Genomic DNA, 12,064 nt, shown 5'->3' with positions numbered 1-12,064 from the left:
TATCCGCTGCTGAGGAAATAAAAATTGCATATACAGCAATCTTCAAATCAAATATAAGAATGGTATATTTTTATTTCGTGGTGGTTTTAAAGTTGTGCTATAAATGATGATGAATTTCATGTTGTATCACTCATTTGTAAGTCGTTTGTTAGTCTAAAATCTGCTAAATAAATGAATGTAAAAGTAAATAAATTAATAGGTTTACTCAATATTGTAGTGCTTGTTAGAAACATTAAGAGAAGGTTGTTGCAGTATATCAAGACGTAAAGGAGCTGTGTGTATTTGACTCTTCTAAAGCATGAAAATACCATAATATGTTAGTAGATGATTAAGAAACAAGCTAATTGAACATTTTTGTTTATCTGAAAAACAATTCTGAAGTCAAATATTCTACTTTGAAAATGAGAGTTCCATGCCGAAATGCTGTTTTTGTTTTGGTTCTTTTAACCTGCCCAATGCCAGTTTAGCCAATTATATTTCAGCACCCCAGGTTGCCTTGTTCGAAAACCGCTTTTATTCATTCATTCATTCATTCATTCATTCATTCATTCATTCATTCATTCAGAAAGGCTCTCAAAGCATGTGTCCATGACAGAAACGCATCCTCTGATGGACAGTAGCAGACTCCTAAACGAAACTCAAATTCAGAGTTCCACATGAGGTTATTAATTAGCAAATAATATAAATATTACGAGCGTAAACATTAGGTGAGCAGGTTACACTGTAACCCCGTGTCCTAACAGCCACTACATGACAAGATTTGGTCCCTAAAAATCCAGGAGACCAGGGGGGTTAGGTTTGGGGCTTAGGTTCACTGTTGAGAACCGAGTACTGTGTACTGTGTTAGTAAGTTAACTATTATGAAGCGTGTTTCGGGCAGCCGCTGCGATCGGATCCTATACCAATGTTAGTGGGTGGTGGTTGAAATTACAGGAGTTTTCTGGAATAAAAAACAAAACAGGAGGGTGGCGGGAAATGGGTCTGAAATACCGAAGATTCCAGAGAAAAACAGGAGTGTTGGCAGGTATGGCAGGTTGTTGTCAATCTAAACACCCTAAACAGTCACACAAATACTGTCTTTTATATAAAAATAGTCCTTTCATCATTATTTCCTTTCTCCCACAATATAATACACTATTGACCATTTCAGACTTGAAAAGACATTCTGTTTAAAAGTGCTTTAGTTCACTAAAACTTAAAATCCACTCAATTCCCTTACAATTATAATTAGGGTTGCTATGCGATTCCTTGTCATGGTGATCGGCCGTTACAGAGCACCGATGCTGATGCTTAGAGCTTTATAATGCATTAAGCACATTTTCAGTCCAAGTATGATACTTAAGTGGAGATCTTGCCTTATCTCAAAGAATAAAGATGTTGCATATAATTCCTTTAACATGTCACTTATAACCATTTAGTGTGGACAATAAAGCAATTTGGAAAGATTGCAAATTATGGAAAAAGAATTCAACATCTCTCAATGACGTTTGGAGTGCATAAAATTGTTAAAATGCACATCTATAAATCCGTTACTTCTTTACTAAAGAAAAATAGGTCCATAAATTACTGCTTATTACAATATATTACAATAAGTAATATTATTGATTTTCAAGTAAAAAAGAAAGTTCCCTAATATTTCCAGCCAACAATTAATGAACTTGCAATATTGTAGAAAATACAGAACATTCAGTTTTAATACGTTAAAAGATTTCAGTTCTTATGTGTCTTCTGCTTGTAAACTCGTAACCAGACAATTGTGATCAGTTCATGAGATCAACCAGATTAGCAAGTACCGATTAAGTCATTAAATGTGATTATTAGCCGATACCGATGTCTGGCCGATTGATCGGAGCATCCTTAATTATAATTTTGTTTTTGTTTAGTTTTTACATTACAAAAACTTGTGTATGAATAATGGCAACAATAACAGTGCAACAAAGCCTATCTAAAAACATAGCTTATATAAATAAAAAAAATAAATAAATAAATAACCTGAGCCCAATCAATTTCCAGACAAATTGCATACATGGACTTAATGGGATAGCACACCCAAAAAGGAAAAAAAGAAAAAAAAACATACTATTTTCTCACCCTCAAGTGTTTATGAGTTTGTTTCTTCTGTTGAACAGACAAAGAAAACCCATTGATTTCCATAGTAGGGAAAACAATTATGGAATTCCATGATTACAGGTTTCCATCACAGGCTGCATATGAGCCGATATTTTGCTAAGGATGCCATCAGTTTACATACTGACTTGAGCACCAACATGACATATGAGACATATGAGAGTAGCTGTCAGTGTGGAAAGAAAGTACTCTGCTAATGTCCATTCATGGCACCTCGCCATCAGTGCTTCAAACAACATATGCGTCATAGGCAGGGATGGACGGACCATGGGGACTTTCAGCGGTGGGTGATTCGACTTGCGGGCCAGCTGTTCAAAAACCAAATTTAGAAACAAAATAAATATGCAAAAGTGAAAAAAAATGTTTGTCATCACCAGGCTGAACCATTCAAACACTAAATAGAGTTCTGCACACTGTTTTTGCAGTTGAATGTTTACAGACCAGATTGACTTTTGATTTACCCATTTAAAATGAGTTTAAATCCATAATATTCTACTTTTTATATTGAATTCCATATTTATGACTGGATTCAGCAATTCTTTTCCTGCACTGCAGAATTCACAAGGTATTATGCAACTAAGCCAACTACAGTACAGAATAACTTAAATACTATTATTTAGGTGTAGATAAGAGCCAAAAAAAGTGTAGTTTTAAGTAGACTGTTCCAGTCACAAACTGTCCTTCCTTAAAATCTTATTTCAGGTATTTTAGCCATTCAAACCAGAAGCATGGGAACAATCTGAACAGCGGAGAAAGCACATAATAAATTTTATCAGCTTGGCTCATAAATATTAATTAGGTGACAATGACATTCCACCAACTGATTTGCTGACAGGCAGGTATAGGAACACTAGCCATAAGCAGCATTACTGCTTTCGTATTCACTCAGTCCAATTCTAACAATACTGGTTGTATTATGTCTTCTCACTGTGGTTAATCGAAATAAAGCATAATAATTATTACCTAAAAAGAGAAAATGACTAAACGAATTAGAGTCAGATACTGAATAAAAGTAAAATTTTTACTACCTGCCTGAACAATGAGCATCAATACAAGTGAACATTATGTTCAAGATGAAAATTGCCATGGTCTCCTTTAAAAATCGAAGCTGCAATTTACTTGCAATAAGAAGTTTAGCACTATACTTTTCCTAAATCGTGTGTTCCCTTTCTCACTTTGTCATCCATTTTGGTCAATAACTAATACAAAGTCAAGCAGCCATAGTTTTAAACTCTTTATCTCCCTCCTACTCCCAACAACTCCAACAGAATCCGGCAAATATGCCATTTTACTAATTGCCTGAAATTCCTCTTTGTTTAACCACATATGACAAGATCTTGCCCTGCTACAGGGACCTGTACACAAGTGTGGTTTCCTGAAGAGATCATGGGCCTGTGTGACCCAAAGAGACCATCCTTACAGTTAACGAACCTCACAAAGTCTAACCATTACAGTGCAGACTTCTCATTACCAGCACTCAGCCAATAAAGCTGTGAGGTACATTAATATTGTAGAAAAAAATACATGAAAAGCAGCATGTGTAACTGAAATCAATTGCGGGCCCTAATTTATAGCGAATTGTGCTAGCACCGAGTTCATAACATTGATCCGTCGTTGCGTTATTACTTGCTTTGAGTTTTAATGTCCCAGAGTCCAACTTTTCCCCATTTTGTTCAGCATTTAAATGACCACATAACTCAAACTTCTCTACTCGATCTTGTTAATGTGAGAGATAATCAGTATAGTTGGGTTATTTGTGTGTTTTATGCATAAGCCCACAGCGTAAACACAAAGAAGATGCAGCCACATTAATGTAGATCTGATTTGCCTTGATCTGTAAAGTACATTTAAATGAGTTTTTTTTTAACAAACTGCGTGGGAATGGGCTGTGGTTGGATGCCCTCTCAGCAGCTGGCTGCTTTGAAAAGAACGACTTTTTAAATTACCCATATATCACTGTCAGCACACAAGGGGCCGCTGTTCCAGTGGCCTGCCAGCAGTCAGTGGAGGGCGCTAAGGTGGCACGGCAATCTCAGACCCTGCACCTATGCCTCACTGCACCAGTCCAGGTACAAACACACACACACACAAAGCAATAGATTATACGGGCACACAATTTACTCACACACCAGGTACACAATGTTCCCTACTTGGGGGAAAAAAAGCAAAAAACGATTCTCTGTAAGAATGGATTAAACAAAGCACTTGATCATAGAACCTTCTAGGAAACATCAATAGACTTTTTTTAGCCATGAGTGTGTGCACTGAAAATGCTTTAAATTAGAAATTATATTGTTTGCAGCTTTTGAAATATATCTTGTGGAGTGTTTTCTGTATCTGAGGGTTTAATGTTTTTAGAGCAAAATAAATGAGTCTATGCAACAATTAACTAAATGTATTTTGATTATACATTTATAGTATTTTAAAATGATTTCAAAAGTTTCTGAAATAAATTCTAGAACAAAATATCATGCTTGGCAAATCTATGTTCATTTATTTATTTTTAAATCTATTCATTTATTCTAATATATTTAAATCTGTGTTTTTGTATATTTATTTATTTAGGAACTTCCATATTTAAGGCTTTATTTTTGTTTTAAAAAACATGCTTCACTTAAAATGTTTATAACTTTAATACAATGTTTTAATAATTTATTATATTTAAAAATATATATTATTTTTTAATAAGATGGATTTATATCTATCTTTTATATCTATAGTACCAAAATAACTTTGGCAAGAATAAAACTTAATTGAACCAAGTTAATTTAAATAAAATAAGGGGGGCAGTGCAGTGGGTAGCAATAGCAACAGCAAGGACGCTGGTTCGAGCCTCGGCTAGGTCAGTTGGCACTTCTGTGTAAAGTTTGCATGTTCTCCCCGCATTTGCGTGGGCTTAGGTGCTCCAGCTTCCCCCACAAATCCAATTACTTTTTATTTGTGAATTCGGTAAACTAAATTGTCAATAGTGTATGTGTGTGAATGAGAGTGTATGGATGTTTCCTAGTGATGGATCGCAGCTGGAAGGGCATTTGCTTTGTAAAACTTATGCTGGATGAATTGGCGATTCATTTCGCTGTGGTAAACCCTGATTAATAAAAAATTAGTCAATTAAATTAAATTAAAATCAATTAAATTATTATAAATAAATAAATAAAATTACATTTTTAATTTAATTTAATTTAATTTAATTAACCCTGGGTCAACAATATTCTGGGTTGTCAAGGTTCACATTTCACATGCTTAATGTGGCTGTGGTTACATTTTTCCTTGAATGGACATTTCAAAGCATCAAGTACAAAGTGGTGCTTGCCTTTGCTTGTAAATGACCAATTTGAATCAATGTTTAAAACAACAACTAAAAAAATCTGTGAATCTGTGTAATTTTAATAAATAAATACATAAATAAATAAAAAGTAGACTTACCATTCAGTGCAACCAGATCTATTAATATGCAAAAAAAATGCAATCCAGCAAAAATATTATCAAATCTCACAGTCCAGAGTAAACGGCATCCTCCCCTGACCTAAAGCTGAACTAAATTCCAAAACAAAGCCGGATTAATGTGCATTTTTCCATCCTTAAACACAGTTTCTTGAGGAAGAGTTCAACCTGAGTGGCAGGTAATTAGCCAGCTGCAGCTTCGGTGAAGTTTGAAAAGCCGATGACAGCTTATGTCCCCGTGATAAACAGCGTGAACGGGAGGCAGGAGAGGAAGCCAGCCATACTGCACTCATCTGTTATACTCACAATTAACGCACTTAATTAATGAGAGAGATCTCGGTATTAGATCCGTATGTGACTGCTGCTGTGTAACAACATTTGCTGTTAAAACTAATTAAGCAATAAGAGTTGAATGCAAAGTGGTGTGGCTCAGAACGCATTTGTCACAAAATGAGCGTGACGCTGGGCTGCGATAATGTCTCACAGCTGCCTCGCCAGCCATACGCCCTCAGTGATACGCACGCAAATGACCAAAAACGACAGGAAAACAAACCTGCTAGGATAAAAAGCACAACATTATCCATTATATTTTACTATTACTTGTCTTTCCGAGCACCATTTTGTCGCTGATGAGTCACTATAAGACAAGATGACACATCTCTGCAGGAAGCCTCTCTTCTCGCTTGATTACAAACCCCGGTTGACTGATACAAGCACTTAACAACTTGTTTTCGTAGCTTTCGCACAAACAATATCAATTCGCACTTCCACTGCGCACTCATTTCCCCCAGAGCTATATAGCGAGTGCCATCACACGGCTATCAGCGAGTGCAACTTTAACGACGTATTGTAAAACTGTGTCTTCACTTGGTGGTATTTAACAAGCGTTAACCCCCACCCCCTTTACCCTTTCAATTCAGGTTTGCCTTCTTCATTAGTTTGGACTGAGTCTTCGCAGAGGTAAACCCATAAAAAGGGAAAACTATTAAAAGGCTCTGAACAAGTGTTACAAGGTGCCTTTCAAACTTGTAATATGATAGATGAGGATGCTTGACACAGGCCGCAGTCTAGTATTTGAGGGCTTAGGATGTGTTATTTGAAGTGCCCGGTGCAGGCTTAAGACTAAACCTAACCAGAGCTTTACCCAGGCTTAGTCCTAATCCCGCTTGCACTGTGCCACATGGAGACCTCCACCCCTTGGCCAACTACAAGACACAACGCCTGCACAGACCAAACAAAACACAGCAGACATAAACAGTATGTTTAATTGTGATCACTAGGGATACTCTAATTTTTGTAGCCGATACCAAGTACCGATTCTAATGCTTTAAGCTTTATAATGTATTAAGCACAATTTCCTTTAAATTATGTACCATAAAAGAAGATCTTGCCTTACCTAAAAGAATACATTAAGGATGCTGCATATAACAGCTTAAACATGTATCTTATAACCATTTAGGTTTGAACATGTTATGGTGGCATGATGCAGCTTTACAGAAAAAAATTCATTCAATCATTTATTTTACTTTGGCTTAGTCCCTTATTTATCAGGGGGTCGCCACAGTAGAATGAACTGCGACAGAAAATAAATAAATAAATAAATAAACAATAATAATATTAATTATAATAATATTAATATATATTATAAAAATAATAATATTATTATATATTATAATAATATTATTAATATATATTATAATAATAATATTAATAATAATAATAATAATAATTATTATTATTATTATTATTATTATTATTTTATATATATAGTATTTTCAAAACCTTCCATTTTCAAGGGTCAAAGATGCCTGAGTGATGTGGACTACAAAAGCTCAAGTGTGTAAACATCACCTAAACACCAGGGGTCCGTTCTTCGTACCTCGCTTAAATGATCTAAGATGATTTGACAGATCCTGGATCTTTTAATCTTGATAACTGATCTCTCGCTAATTTGGTTCTTCAAACAAGTTCGCGAATCAGATTAGAATGTCTGGATGAACTGATCTGAGATCGCTGCGTGTGTTGTGAAGGACAGATCTATCGATCCTCGAAATCATGATCTGCTATGCAGCGATTGGCTGACGGCACAGCAGCGTAATGACATTATCTGATTAATATTCAATTATACATGTGAGCAAAATTACATCAAATTAGCAGAAATGGTTTGTTAAATATGACACCTTCCACATTTGTTGTGAGCTGCAGGCTTTACACTTTCTTGTGTCAAGAGTATTCATCATGTATTTCAGTGCATATCAGTGTATTTAGTTCTAAATTTAGAAAATATTTTCTTTATTATAGTAGCCGTTTTTTAATCGGCGTAAAGAATAACTGGTTGTTTACAAAAGCATTTTGATATTGGTAAAGGCGTCTGCAACTTTTGTGAAGCTTCAAATCACTATTAACTATCAAAACATGTTTATGACTGCATAAATGTATTATTGCTTTTTAAAAAAAAGTCACATATTGTGCATTTCTATCATACACAATTTGTACTAAAGCGATCTAAAAAGTTCATATCAATAAGTTTTCTCTTTGCACCACCAGGTGGCAGTCTTTGTACTTTCATTTTGATTGGTACAGATTGCATAAGTTTTATTAATATGTATAACTTTATTTATTTTATTAATAACTATAACTTTATATATACATAGTTAAAAAATATGTACCATTTTCCCAAGTGTATATAACCACTACTGTAAGAAAATATCAGAATTCAGAACATACTTTCTGTATTATCTTTGCTTGAACTGAGCCGATCTAATCCTGTTTATATGAATTGAACCTGCTCCCGATCAGGTTTGACCTAGCAGAACTGTTGCTATGACAACAACTCTCGGATCAGCTTTGAAGAACGAAACGATCCTGGATCGTGTCAAATCGTCAATATCCAAATCCAGCTAACTGAGTAATCCACGTACGAAGAACGGACCCCAGTACAAAAGCCCACAAAGATATAGAGCAAACAAACAAATTTAATTAACATATGGCTAAAAATTATCAACTATTCCACTGTTTTTCTTCACACAAACTGACATTTTATAACTGTTCCCCGTTGGCACATACTTTCTCCTACACTCTTCCATACAAACGCACATACAGTATATGCAGTAGAAACACACATGCACAGAATTGTTTAACGGTGTAACTTCATAAAAATAATTATGTTCTGTAACTGAAAATATACATGTTTTTCTTAAAACATTTCACTTACCAGCGCTGCTCTTGATGGAGTTAACTTTCAGTTTCACCTCTGCTGTTGAACACTCTTGAGAGTTCTAAAAAGACAGATAAATTACAATCAATCAGGTCTGCATTAAAGGGGCAGTTCACCCCACAAAAAAAATGACTTTTTTATTACTTACTACTTACTATTACTTACTACACACTCACATGCTTCCATATCTTATGATTTTTTTTTTTCTATTTTTCTTTTGAAGATATTTTGAAGAATGTGTAAACCGTTAGACATTGACATGGGGCGGGCTATGGTAGTCAACTGGCTGGCTACTGTTTTCCAACATATTTTAAAACATCATAGTCTGTTCACTGGAAGAAAAACTCAAACAGGTCTGAAACAGGTTTAGGATGAGTAAATGATAACATAATTTTCCATAGTGAGTGAACTATCCTTTTAAGATTACTATAATTTTAGACATGTTACACACAAAAATAAAGCAAATTATTGCAATATTCCAAGGGAATCATTTATATTGACTAAAAGAACTCAAAAGTATGCTTAATTTTTGTTATGCATGCAGTATGCTAGAGTATAAACACATTAACATTGAGTGTGAGGATAAAAAAAGACATTGTAATCAGTCATAACATCTGAAAAAAATAGAGCAGACACTAGCATAAGAAAACATCTTCTAGTGTACATGCATCAACCACCTGTACACCTTGTTTTTTAATGATTAGAAGGTTGTGCGTATACTGTATCTAACTCAAGACTGTCTTTTTCTCTGGAAGATTCAATTGTGACATTATGAGGTCAAAACAAAAGCATGTCTCATTCACATTATAACATGCATTTAGAATAATAGGGTGCTTTCTCATTCTATGTCTACTTTAGACCAGTAATATTTTAAAACATTCACTTACTCTCTCTTATGCACACAGCTTTCACTTTCTCTTCATGTATGTAGGTGAATGTAAATGAGAAAAATGAGCCTTGATGACAGTAATAGCTTATCTTCCAAGAGATTAGGTGTTCACCTTGAACCTGTCCCAAGGCCAAAAGCAAACCCCATCTGAGCAACTAGCTGTCAGATGATTTGATTGACTTCAATAAGGCTGCATCATAAAACACTACTGACCAGCCTCCTAGATAAAAATGCTCTCGGAATGATATACGAACAGACGTCATTAGCATCGATATGCAATTCTACCCATTCTTATTTCATAAAAGGTCAAAGACAGCAGCGATTTTGTACCAAAAAGAGCAAGAGTGCTGTTGTTCTAAACACGATCAATGGCTGTGATTTTGCCAAACAACAGTTAGTGTTAGATCACTAATCAATGAAGATTCGACTATTAATTTCTTTCCCTCATGTTTTTCCAAATCTGAGACCTTCTTTCATCTTCATAGTACAAATTAAAATATTTTACATGAAATCAGAGAGCTCAAAACAGAAAACATCCTCAAAACACACCATATGACTCCAGTGGTTCAATATTATTAAGCTATGACAATACTTTTTTGTAAACATAAAACTAAAATAAAGACTTTATAAAACAGTTTGTTTCCATCAGTGTGAGTATAGAGTGCAAGTTCACAAGAGCACTGTAATTCAGGACACGCTCAGTCATACCTGCATTACCTCAGACGAACCTGTGTTTTGTATCAAACTGAGGAAGTTGCATGCAGGAATTTGGGGTAAACTGTACATCAGCTCATAGTGCTTGTCAGCATGCACACTATACTGACACTAGGGTTGTAACAATATACCGGTATGACGTTTTACCACGATTTGAACGTGCACGATTATCATACCATGAACAATTGCATATCAACGGTTTTAACCCTTAAAGACCGAGACAGCCGCCCGCGGCTAAAAACACTTTATATTTTTTTAATAAATACTTCTTGGTAAAACAATTCAAAGATTGGCATAAAGAAGAGAATCTCAGCTCAACATAACATTCGCGGACTTTCAGAGGCTCCGGAATCAGTGCGGTTACGTCATCAACATTTGACAACGCTGATTTGACAAAGAAACGCTCGTCACTGTGTCTCCGGACAAATCAGACATGATACATTGATGCATTGTCCCTCCTCCATGCCCAGATTGGTTCAAACTCGCTATATCACAACCAATAAGCATAGGTTTCGCTTTTGTTTGTGGACCAAGCTTTTTGAACAACACGGAATGAGAGATAGGCATACATTTATGCGCGGCTAAATAAAACGCAAAAAAAAAAAAGTTTTGCATGAAATAATTCTCATACTAAGTACTTTTGCATGCACAGCAGCACAGAAACATGACAAAACAGTGACACAGCAATGACAAACTGCTGCTCTTGCTGTTTTCAAATGACGCAAATGAAGATGCAGCTGTTTGTCTGTATTGCAGACAACCATATCCATATCCATAGACAACCATATCCATGCTGGCACATAAAACCTAAGGATGTTCCATATTGAATCTAGTTTCGTTATGTAACTATTTATAGTATAGTAAATATTTATATCTATTTTTTACTGAGGATTTGCACCATGTTTATTTGGACTTTATTTGGACTTTGACACATTATTTATTATTTTCTTATTTTTATTTGTTCATTGTAAGTGGTGTTGTTTATAGTAACTAAAAATATATTATTTGGAAAAAGTCAAATTTGCTTCACTGTTCTATTATTTTGTAACATTTGTAACATACCGTATACCGCGAAACCGTCAAACCGTGGTATTGTTTTAGACGATTATCATACCGTAAAAAATTCATACCGTTACAACCCTAACTGACACTGAGGAGAAGAAACTCTTGAATAACACTGTTTTTGTTTTATGTTGTCCTCACAAAAATTTACACGTATCTTGATAATAGGGCTGAACAATAAATCATTTAAGCATTGATATTGCAATATGCATTTCTGATATAATCACATCGCATCTTATTTTACTTTTGATTATTACATTTCTGTATTTGAACTGTAAGACTCCCCTGGAAACCATGTTTATTTAACTTAAGGTTTTGTTCTATGGTATTTATACATGTTTGTAATTTATACTGTACGCAGATGCACTGCATAAAAAAGACTTAATCTCCCCAGTCAACCTAATTGGATGAAACCTTTCCCAAAAAAAGCCATTCAAATCACCTGTTAAAATTGTATTCATATTGCAGTATACAGTGCTCAGCATATACAAGTACACCCCTCACAAATCTATCTTTTAAAAATCATACTTTTATTAGGAAGCTATACAATACTATATTGCTGTATATACATTAGATTAGTCAGTACTGAAGCCAAATCTGGAGCTTATAAC

At 34.8% G+C, this 12,064-nt stretch overlaps 1 protein-coding gene across 16 annotated transcripts in view; it reads right to left on the bottom strand.

Moving 5' to 3' along the window:
* Positions 1–12,064, bottom strand: part of rbfox3a (RNA binding fox-1 homolog 3a) — an 886,893-nt gene that overhangs the window by 871,683 nt on the left and 3,146 nt on the right. For all 16 annotated transcript variants that reach the window (XM_087276601.1, XM_087276616.1, XM_087276621.1 and 13 more), the window contains exon 2: positions 8,786–8,849. The gene's annotated coding sequence lies outside the window, so the exon portion shown is untranslated. The remainder of the gene's footprint in view (positions 1–8,785; positions 8,850–12,064) is intronic.

The sequence above is a fragment of the Danio rerio genome, chromosome 12 (assembly GCF_052040795.2).
Source record: "Danio rerio strain M-AB ecotype USA chromosome 12, GRCz13ab, whole genome shotgun sequence".
Lineage (NCBI taxonomy): Eukaryota > Metazoa > Chordata > Actinopteri > Cypriniformes > Danionidae > Danio > Danio rerio.
Note: the sequence above shows the minus strand (reverse complement) of the source record. Positions and strands in the feature narration are given on the sequence as shown.